Here is a 9,775-nt window from a genome sequence, read left to right as displayed (position 1 = left end):
CAGTATATCCCTCGTTGACCCAAGTTTCGTCTAGATAATAAATATTCCTCCCTTCGTCACGGAATTTTCTAATTGATCTTAAGTAGGATCTTCGCCAACAAATAATTTCATCTTTATCGATAAGAACTGACTTCCTGTTCTGCTTTTCCCAGCAAAAATTCAACTCTCGTAAGACGGCCCATAATTTGCTTCTACTGATTTTTGGCAAATCGTTGTCCTCTGAAAGTTCACTTAAAATTTTGTTTAGCGTTGGTATTTCTTTTTTAAAATAAAATGAGTGTACTTTTCTGCGAATGACATTTTTGAAGAAATCATCTATAACGACTTTTGACCTCCCTGTAGATGATTTTGGGGGATTTACAGTATCTTGTTCATTTTTTGTTTCCTTTAAAAGTCTGTAGATAGTCGATTTTCCAATCCCTGTCATTTTTGTTAGCATTAGTGTTACCCGATAATTACCTGAAACGAAATATTACCACGCCCATGGCCGGTTCTTATCTCGGGGTTTTATTACTCTCTTTCATTTCCAAACAGACTATAGTCTTATTTTTGGGACACAGACTACTGTACTCGTAAATATTAAATATATTTGATTGTGAGATCGAGTAGTAAAAAGGAACTAATAAATAATAATCATAAGGCTCTTGATACTGATGAAGAACAAAGGAGGGTTCTATATTACCATCTTCTGTAAGTAAGTACGATATTTTAATTAATACTAATAGTATTAATGTCATAAAATGAGTTTAATACCTTATTAAACATTATGCAGTTTCGATTTTGTGCTACGGCTTCATCTAATAACCTATCAATGTCATTAAATCTGAATTGGCAATATCGTACTGTCTACACGGCTCCTCTAATGGATTTATCCCTTTATCTTAACTGGACTCGAACTCAGCAGTAGTTAGTTATAGCGAACAAATGGTATAGTCCCGTCCGAAGTTTCCCAATTAGTTTATGTAACGGTGCCTTTGAAATTTTTTAGCACATCGTTTGCAGGGGTTTTGCAGCACACCGACAAAGTTTTGGATTTACCAATTACATTTAACAAACGGTTAAAAGAAAGCGATACAGGTTGTCCCAATATTCCATATGTAAAAATGTATCAGTTTCTGTGACAGCGTAAAACTGCTGTTATTTTATTCAATTGCAAATGATGAAACATAAAAGCTTGTCGTACACCGACTGCATAAAACGTTAAACTGGTACAAAATCTACGCACTGACGCTTTAAAAAAGTATCGATCAACTAAAGCGCTGAGGATCGCATATTTGTATAACAGAGTATAACCATCTCTAAAATTGCAGTTAAAAAAAATGAAATTCAGCAATGCAAATTATATAAATGACGACAAATACAAAATAAACGTACCTAAATATACATAGATTATATAATTCCTTACTTTTTTATTTTATTTAAGTTAGATATAACGTCCATGACATGAAAGTAATAATTATTTGGAAACGAAAGATATCAAATTCAACAATGGTCTACAAATTATATGAAATATACAGATTTAACAGGTACAGTAGAAGACAAGAATTAGTCACATGCTTTTTGTACAAATTAGGACATTTACATTGACAAAGCAATAGTTTTATAAAAAATATTTTAAATTGCATCATCGCTGTATTAGAATTTTTTTTAAACAAACTGCCTATATTTTTCTTCGTAATTTTTTCCACATAGCAATAAAATTGTAGAGTACTTTTTAAACTTCATATACCTACGATCCGAAAAGTGACTATTGGGTTTACGGAGACATAAGCTGAACACTCTTTTTTTAATTCAACACCCTATATGTTTTTTCGTGCTGCAGCTCTAGAAAACGTTTTCCTCTTTTTTTGTTATTCTATTGTTCCAAGCAATCTTCATCTTAGCAATAGAACAACAACTGACCATTTCTACAACGCTTATTCAAACAAGTAAAATTATTTTCAACAGCTTTGAATTACATCAAGTCGGTGCCTACTGTGACCTGAAACTAAAAATTTATTGTGTCTTACTAACCCTTAACAACCTTCAAGTAATCCAAATTTTAACCCTTCGAAACACACAGTTTTCAGGAGAATGCAGTGATATTTCCGATACTTAATTATTCTTATGTTTTCTTTATGTGTTCTGTGTCAAAAATACAATTTGACAGTTGACAGCTGTCAAAACGGTGTCATATTGACGAAGCGACTCGAGATCTTGGGTCCATGGTTGTGAAAATGATAACGGATTGTTTTTTGTTCAAAGATGATCTCCTAGGGGTTTTTGGGGTCGTAGATTCCAAATTATACACTGGAAATGACAATTAAATGTTATCAGCTGCCTTATTGAATTGTCATGACTGAAATAGTATGTATATCGTGAAAGTGATGCTTGGAGAATGAATGATTCACTAACATTTCATTTTGGGCCACAAAGTATACTGGACACGATTCAATCTAATTACTTGATCTTCTCTGAACTTCCATACTTATAAAGATTAAAATAATAAAACTTACAGGCACATTATAAAATTTTCTTTTCTCTCTTATGACGTCAAAAATGAAAAAAAGAAAATAATGTGTACCATTTTTTGCGCTCTAATAATAAGCGAAATTAGATTTTTCTTGTTCATTAACTCAAACATAGCTACTTACCTTTTGTCCCAAGAATATTTTTTCTAGTTCATTTCTAAAATCTTGACTCTGAAAAATATTAATTTATATTAGGTAGTTACCTTATGTTAACAAAAATTGAAAATAAAAACAAAAAAGCATTGACAGCGGTGGGATTCGAACCCACGCCCTTTCGGACTGGTGCCTAAAACCAGCGCCTTAGACCGCTCGGCCACGCTGCCTGTGTCGCTTGGCAACTTCCATAGCATTCACTTTCTTGGATGAAAGAGTATATATTACTAGTAGGAATTGTTCCAATTCTTTAATTATTTTCATCTTACGCTTCATAAAGTTAAATAAAACTATTAAGTTGCAACATTGAAAAAAACTAGGTACATACATTGTTATTATACAGAGTGTCTCATTGATAATGGAGAAGAGCACTTATGCCATTATTTTTTAAGGAGTTACAAAAGAAAATAATGAAAAAAGGCGGAAATTAGGGATTGCCGACCCTGAGATCTTCAAACGGATTGCAGTTTTCCCAAAATTTTGATTTTTCATAAACTTACAGCACTATGATGTTTAAAAAATAGAAAGTTGATGTCAAAATAAGATTTAAAAGGTGTAACTACAAAGAAAATTCAATTTGGTCAAAAATAAAGGACGCCTGTTTGTATCTATCAATTAATTATGGAAACAAAAATGCTTTGCAGAAATATCTTCTACTCTTTTCGAGATCTCAGAATCGACAACTTTCATTTTTAATTTTTATTTCTGGAATTCCATTCGAAATTTTTTCGCTATATGTGAACATAGAAATTATCATTTCTTAAAAAAACGATATGAGTCTCATGCTTTATTAATGTGACCATTTTAAGATGTTCCAGCCAATAATGGTAAAAAATAATTTATTTGAGATGTGGCGTTGGGGGAGAGGGATTGCTAAAAAACATTTCTTTTAATTTTCATCAATTTCTCCCCAATTGTTGAGAAACACTAGCAGGATGTAAAAAAATAACTGTTTTTGAAATAATAGCAATATTCCCACTGTGATTATAGTCAGTGCGGAAAAAAGAGCTATTATGTAGATAAAAATGGGATATAAATGTGACGTCGCTAAAAGTTAAATGGTTCATCTTTTTAAAAAGCCTGCGAGAGTTTCTACCAACGACGACGACGTCATTCTACAAACTGTGAACAGCGACATCTATCCTGTTCCACTATATACACAACATACAGAGTACCCTTTCTGTTTTAAAGCTCCTAGAAATTACTTACTTACTTACTTACTTAAATCCTTATTTAAGTCAGGTAAACGTGGTGACCACTCTATCTCCCTGGGTACTGATCAAATAAATGTACAACGGTGATGCTCCTTATGACCTACAACACGCTGTGCTATTACTACACGAGTGGCTTGGTGGCAAAGTCTCGTACAATGATAGCATGGTCTTGAGTTACAGAGATTTATGGTTCTATTCTCATTACCATTTTTATCGGGGATCACACGCAGGCGGAAGGTGGTGTTGAGCGACCCAGGTCTCTGGTAGGCTGCCACAGCCACATCCAGAGCCTGCCTTAGGTCACCCATCCAAGTTCCAGCATGCGTCCGTGATGCTTACCTCGGCCGATCGAAGTCCATCGGTCAAGACATCCGGCTAGGCGGTCCTCCTGAGAATACATGCATTTGAAGTCTTTTGAAAAGCATACGGACTAGAATTCTTACCGAAAATTTGTCACTACCTCCCGGTCTATATGATTAACCGGATATTTGGAGATTATTACCTAAGTAAATACAGCTACGAGCACGTTTTATGAATCCGCTCTGTTGACAACCGTTCTCCCTTGTCGTCAATGCATGCTTTACATTTATATTCCATTTCCGTCATTGGGACTAACCATGTCCCTGTACAATAACACTGTCCTCTTCCTCGCTTACATAATCACTGCAGTGGAAAATTGATGCTAGGTATCTTGAAAACGATTGAGCTTTTTTATCTCCATAATAATTTAATATATTTTTTTTACACTTATGAAGAATAAAAAAATAGGTTGTTTGTACCCCGGCACTAATGAAGATGTAAAAATAATTCTCTCTTGAATTTTTGAGCACAAAATAATCTATTTTTAGCACCGTTCCGTGCTCAATGAGACGCCCTGTGTAATAGTAATACATGTACGTTGTTTTATTTTTAATATTGTCACTTTATAGTTTTGCTTGCGATATATCGAAACGTGAGCTACAAATAATTATAGAATTGGACATTTCTCTCTTTAGGAAGTTGGAGTATTTCATCTCGAAACGTGAATGCTTTCAAAATCACAATTCAGTACAGGCAGCGTGGCCGAGCGGTCTAAGGCGCTGGTTTTAGGCACCAGTCCGAAAGGGCGTGGGTTCGAATCCCACCGCTGTCAGTATTTTTTTTATTTCTTTTCGTTAAAGTAGGGTGACAATATAAAATAATTATCTTCGTTGTTGCTAAAAGATTTATAAATGATTCGGAAAAAGCATTTCTGGGACAATAAGTACGTACTTATCTTTGATTTAATGAACAAAAGCAACCTAATTTTGCGTATTAATAGAGCACGAAAAATAATACACATCCTTCATCTTTGACATCAGAAACAATCGACGAGGAAAAAAAATTCTACAACGTGTTTATACTGTCTATATTTTTTATTATATCCAGCTTTACAAACATATTAAGGCTAAACGTCATACGCCATAAGAAAAAAGGAAGTTAATGATGTACTTGATGTATACCTGCAAATGTCAGCGGCCAAAACCGATAAATGTGTTCCAAACCACGCTATTTACTTTATGCAACTGCAATACGTTCAATATATCCCATCAGTGTAAAAAATATCTCGCACATTAATCGATAAACATACTGCAAAAATGTTAGTCTTATGACAATGAATGAGATTGATATTTCGTATTTTCAATATGCAACGAAGTTCAGAAACAGACAAAAAATTTTTCTCTGTAGTTCTAACACTTAGACTATGATATAATATACATATAATATCGTGATATAGTAACATTACAAGACAGCTGATAAAATTCGATAAAACAATCTAACATATTGATTGTTTAACTGCTGATTAGGTACAATATAATAAGCTAATGAACAAATTGGCATTCTGATAGTTGATATTTAAAAAGATACAGGGTGTTAAATATAAAATATGATTTTAGTTCATTTTCATTTATTTCTTAATATATGCAAATATCCACACAAAATTTTGGAGTTTGAGGTTCTTTGGGTAGAGGAATTGAAATTTGTTCACATTTTGGTTATAGTTCATAGAGAGCGCTAGCTGCCGTAGATTGAATGTGTTGAAAACGACATAACTTTTTTATACTTTAAGGTATCTCATCTTTGGTATCAATTTCTTATTTTATATGCTAATAGTTGAAATAATTAAAATAATTTAGAAATGTTAAAAATAAGGGTTTGTTTAGAATTAAAAATTGTAATGAACAGTAAAATAGTGTAAACATTAGTAAAAAATATGCCTTTTTGACAATAATTGCTCAAAATGTCCACTTCTATCTTCAATACATTTATCAACGCGTTTATTTAAAAGTATAAATCCTTAACGCGAAATGACTTTGCAGCATTTCAAACCTGTTGCCAATGTTCTTCTAAGGTGTTTATAGCTTCTCCATAAACAACTGATTTCATGTAACCCTAAAACCGAAAGTCTCGGCATTCTCACATTTATGTACATACAATTTAAATTGTCAGCCAAGATTATTTCTGTCATTGTTGTTTGTAGTTGCCGGCCATTTTTTTAAGAAAAGCAAGCATTAGGCAAAAAATTCAAAATACCTTTTTTGTTGTAAAATGTAAAAAGGGTCCCAAAATAATAAAAATTTTAAAAAATCCATTAGCATTCTGCATCTTATGACGAAAACGTCGATAGACTCACGTCTAACTACGCCACTGGCGGCAGATAAAAATTGACTTCATACTAAAAATGTAGCTATTTACCAACGTACAATAACAGCCAAATTTTAACCTAACATTGACTGTTGCAAATTTATTTCAAATATTAATACTACAATTTTTCAACATCCTGTATCTCGGAATCTAAACGTTTCTGGTCACATGTTTATAGGAACTTTTTTTCTTTAAATACCATAAGAAATCGTGTCCTGAAGTTACGGACCGTACTTAGGAAACACCCTGTATTATTATGAACTGGCGTAGCTCCAGTGCTATAAATTAAATAAAAAAACAAGCAAACTAGGTTTATCTCACTCTATTGATTAGGGTACCTAATGATTGAATTCTAAAGTATTCACTAACAAAACACCTTGTTATCGTTTACAAAATTAACGAGACAACTTCCTTCTATTATAAAAAAGTTGTTTTCACAAATTTAATTAATGTTTACAGTACCTCTCAGAAGTAATTATAAAGTAACATTGAAGCATGTAATTTATTTTGTAGCACAATATTTAATAATGAAGTAAATCAAGGTAAATATTTATATGCAGCAGTTTTTTTATTCGATAAAAACAACAATGAAATGTAACTTAAGACTTGTAAACTAAAAATGTTTCAGCTTTTGAGAAACTGTTTACTTATTTTCTATAGTTGTTTATCTGTAGCATTTTTAGAACCTTTTCTACTGAACTGAGTATTTTGCCACACTAAGAAAAAGGCGAACAATTTTTGAAAATTTTGAACATAGGCAATAAATAGATTTGTTTTACGAGTGAGACCCATGCCACCCTACATATTTTCACCCCCAGAAACCAAATGGACAACGTCTCATCACTATTTAAATTGTCAAAAACCACCCCTGAAATCAAAAGGATGACAAAAACTATGCCTTCAGTGGTTTCTCCTTGGGCATAGTCCTGGAAACGAGTCGACACGTTATAGTCGTGGAGCTCATTACATATTTTGGACATTCAAAGACTCAGTCAAATCTTGCACCCCTTCAGCTTCAGGTTGACACCAGAAAACCACGTTTAAAGCCTAAAAATTAGTTAAAATTCTGCATTTATCGAATTCAGATAGCAAACATACCACACATTTACAGCCCAAAGACAGGCAAAACAAGAGTTTTAAAGTACGTCTTTGCCTAATACTGAAAACTAAAACAGACTGATTTTCGAAACGTCAATGAATTATTGAACTGATGAATAAATTATTAATACACTGATTTTAAGGAGATAAGTGGATTTTATCGTAGAATTGGAAGTTGCTATGGACAATGGGAGTTAAGTGAGGTAACTTACTTCTCTACGGAAAACGTGATTTCGAGGTACAATTTTATGAACAAATAAATAGAAATATTTGATGAACATTACATTTTATTAATTGTTGTGAATGAATATTTATAGTAATTGTTAGTAGTTTTTGCAGTTACTAACATTTATAAAATCTGGATAATTATTCCCTTCGCGTTTACTAATTTTTCTCAAAATAATTTGACCGCTCCATTTCAGTTACCGCAGGCTCAATATTATCTGACTGATCCATTAAAACAGTATGATGCGACGTATTACTAGAACCTAGAATTGAAGTGTCCTAAAGAATCCTGTTAGCTATTTCAATTTTGTTACTTAAACTGTCAGCAACATAACTTTCTGCAATTGTGGCTGATTTCCACCCACCATGTCTCTTGATTGCTAATACATCAGCTCCTATATTAGCCAGTAACGTTGCCGATGTTCTTCGGAATGAATGGTCTGTATATATATCAGGATGTTCTAGCTTCAAAAACTGTGCAATCTTATTAGGAATTTTTAGAATCTGGAATTGTAACTACAAAAATGTCATCGAAATTTTTGAAATTAACGTTGTCCAAAGTTTGCATAACTCATCAGAACAGCATGCTCCTGCAATGAACCGTAGAGAACTGTGGGAGCAAATAAAATGTTAAACACCATACAGCAGTTCGGACTCTATTGCAAAATCTTCCTCGACTTACCTCCTCTATGGTGTAAATAACTATTTTATTTGTGCTACAAGTAAGTAACTTCAGGCAATGACTCAACAGACGATGCAACAAACTTTGTGGACAAGTGAAAGCACAGCCAATGGATTTTATGGATGTTAAGTATGTTATAATAAAAAAATTAGTAATCTGTGTCTCCGTAACGTTTATACCCAGGCAAATTTTATACCTTAGTATTCAAACGACTTATTTGTCTTCATTAGACCCTAATGTTAATTTACAATGAACAGCAAACATTTGAAATCTTCTTACAGTACAGAGACACTACCCCGGAAACCATACCAAGTAGACGAGCATAATTAGCTGAATTAATTTAAGGATTAAAACACTGAAGTTGGAATGGTAAATGATCAGTATAAATGAAACTTGGGATTTAATTAATTTATTAATAGCCTCCAGTCTATCACTTTTAGTATCTACACAAGTAAACGTATTATTTGTATAGCTCTGGAACTCTGAGTTAAAATAAAGGTGTTTCAATACTGATCGAGTTTAATAGAAAGTCAGAATAGGATAACCAAGCCAAATAGGCAAGCTTTATGTGAGAGAAAGACTAAGTTAGCCTTTACTATATAATATGGTGATTTAATTTTTTCTTGTTGTCTCCCTCGCATATGTGTATACAGGGTGATTCAGAACTTATCCAAAAAAAGTTCTGGATGTATAGGGGACCCTTACAAATACAATTTTGTAAAGAAAAAATCAGAAAGGGCAATTCGAAATTGATTTAAAAATACACTTCTGCACGACACTGGAAACTGGTCCACTGTAAAACCTGACCTCGCACAATGCGACCGGTATGGCATGGCGGTGTGATAAAAACGGACAAAAACTTTCACAAGGAAAGAAATAAATAGAATTTTATAGCACCTATTTTATATCGGCAAATTCATATGCTTTTGCCTTTATTAATTATTAATAAAATTAGTTTATGTTTTTAAATAATAAAATCATTTGGCATACCCGATGTTAAAACAAAAATTGTTCAAAATTTTATCCACTAACGTGTAAACACATTTGGGTCCGTCTTATTCACTTTCTACGAACTAACACAAATGATGTCTTGCTTCACTATAACACAAATGCTTCACCGTAATACAAATATTGTCTTGCTTCACCATAAATTAAAACGATATCCATCAACTCTGAGTTGCTACACACGCAAACCATTTTTGACACTAACTACTAAAAAACTGTTGTAA

General features: G+C 32.9%; 2 non-coding genes across 2 annotated transcripts; one reads left to right on the top strand and one right to left on the bottom strand.

The window, feature by feature from the left end:
- Positions 1-2,753: 2,753 nt before the first annotated feature.
- Trnal-uag lies at positions 2,754-2,833 on the bottom strand. Its single transcript has one exon. It is a non-coding gene; the product is annotated as a tRNA-Leu (tRNA).
- A 2,096-nt stretch (positions 2,834-4,929) lies between these two features.
- Trnal-uag lies at positions 4,930-5,009 on the top strand. Its single transcript has one exon. It is a non-coding gene; the product is annotated as a tRNA-Leu (tRNA).
- Positions 5,010-9,775: the final 4,766 nt, after the last annotated feature.

The sequence above is a fragment of the Anoplophora glabripennis genome, unplaced genomic scaffold (genome assembly GCF_000390285.2).
Source record: "Anoplophora glabripennis isolate ALB-LARVAE unplaced genomic scaffold, Agla_2.0 scaffold68, whole genome shotgun sequence".
Taxonomy (NCBI): Eukaryota; Metazoa; Arthropoda; class Insecta; order Coleoptera; family Cerambycidae; genus Anoplophora; species Anoplophora glabripennis.
This window is presented reverse-complemented; position numbering and strand designations above follow the sequence as displayed.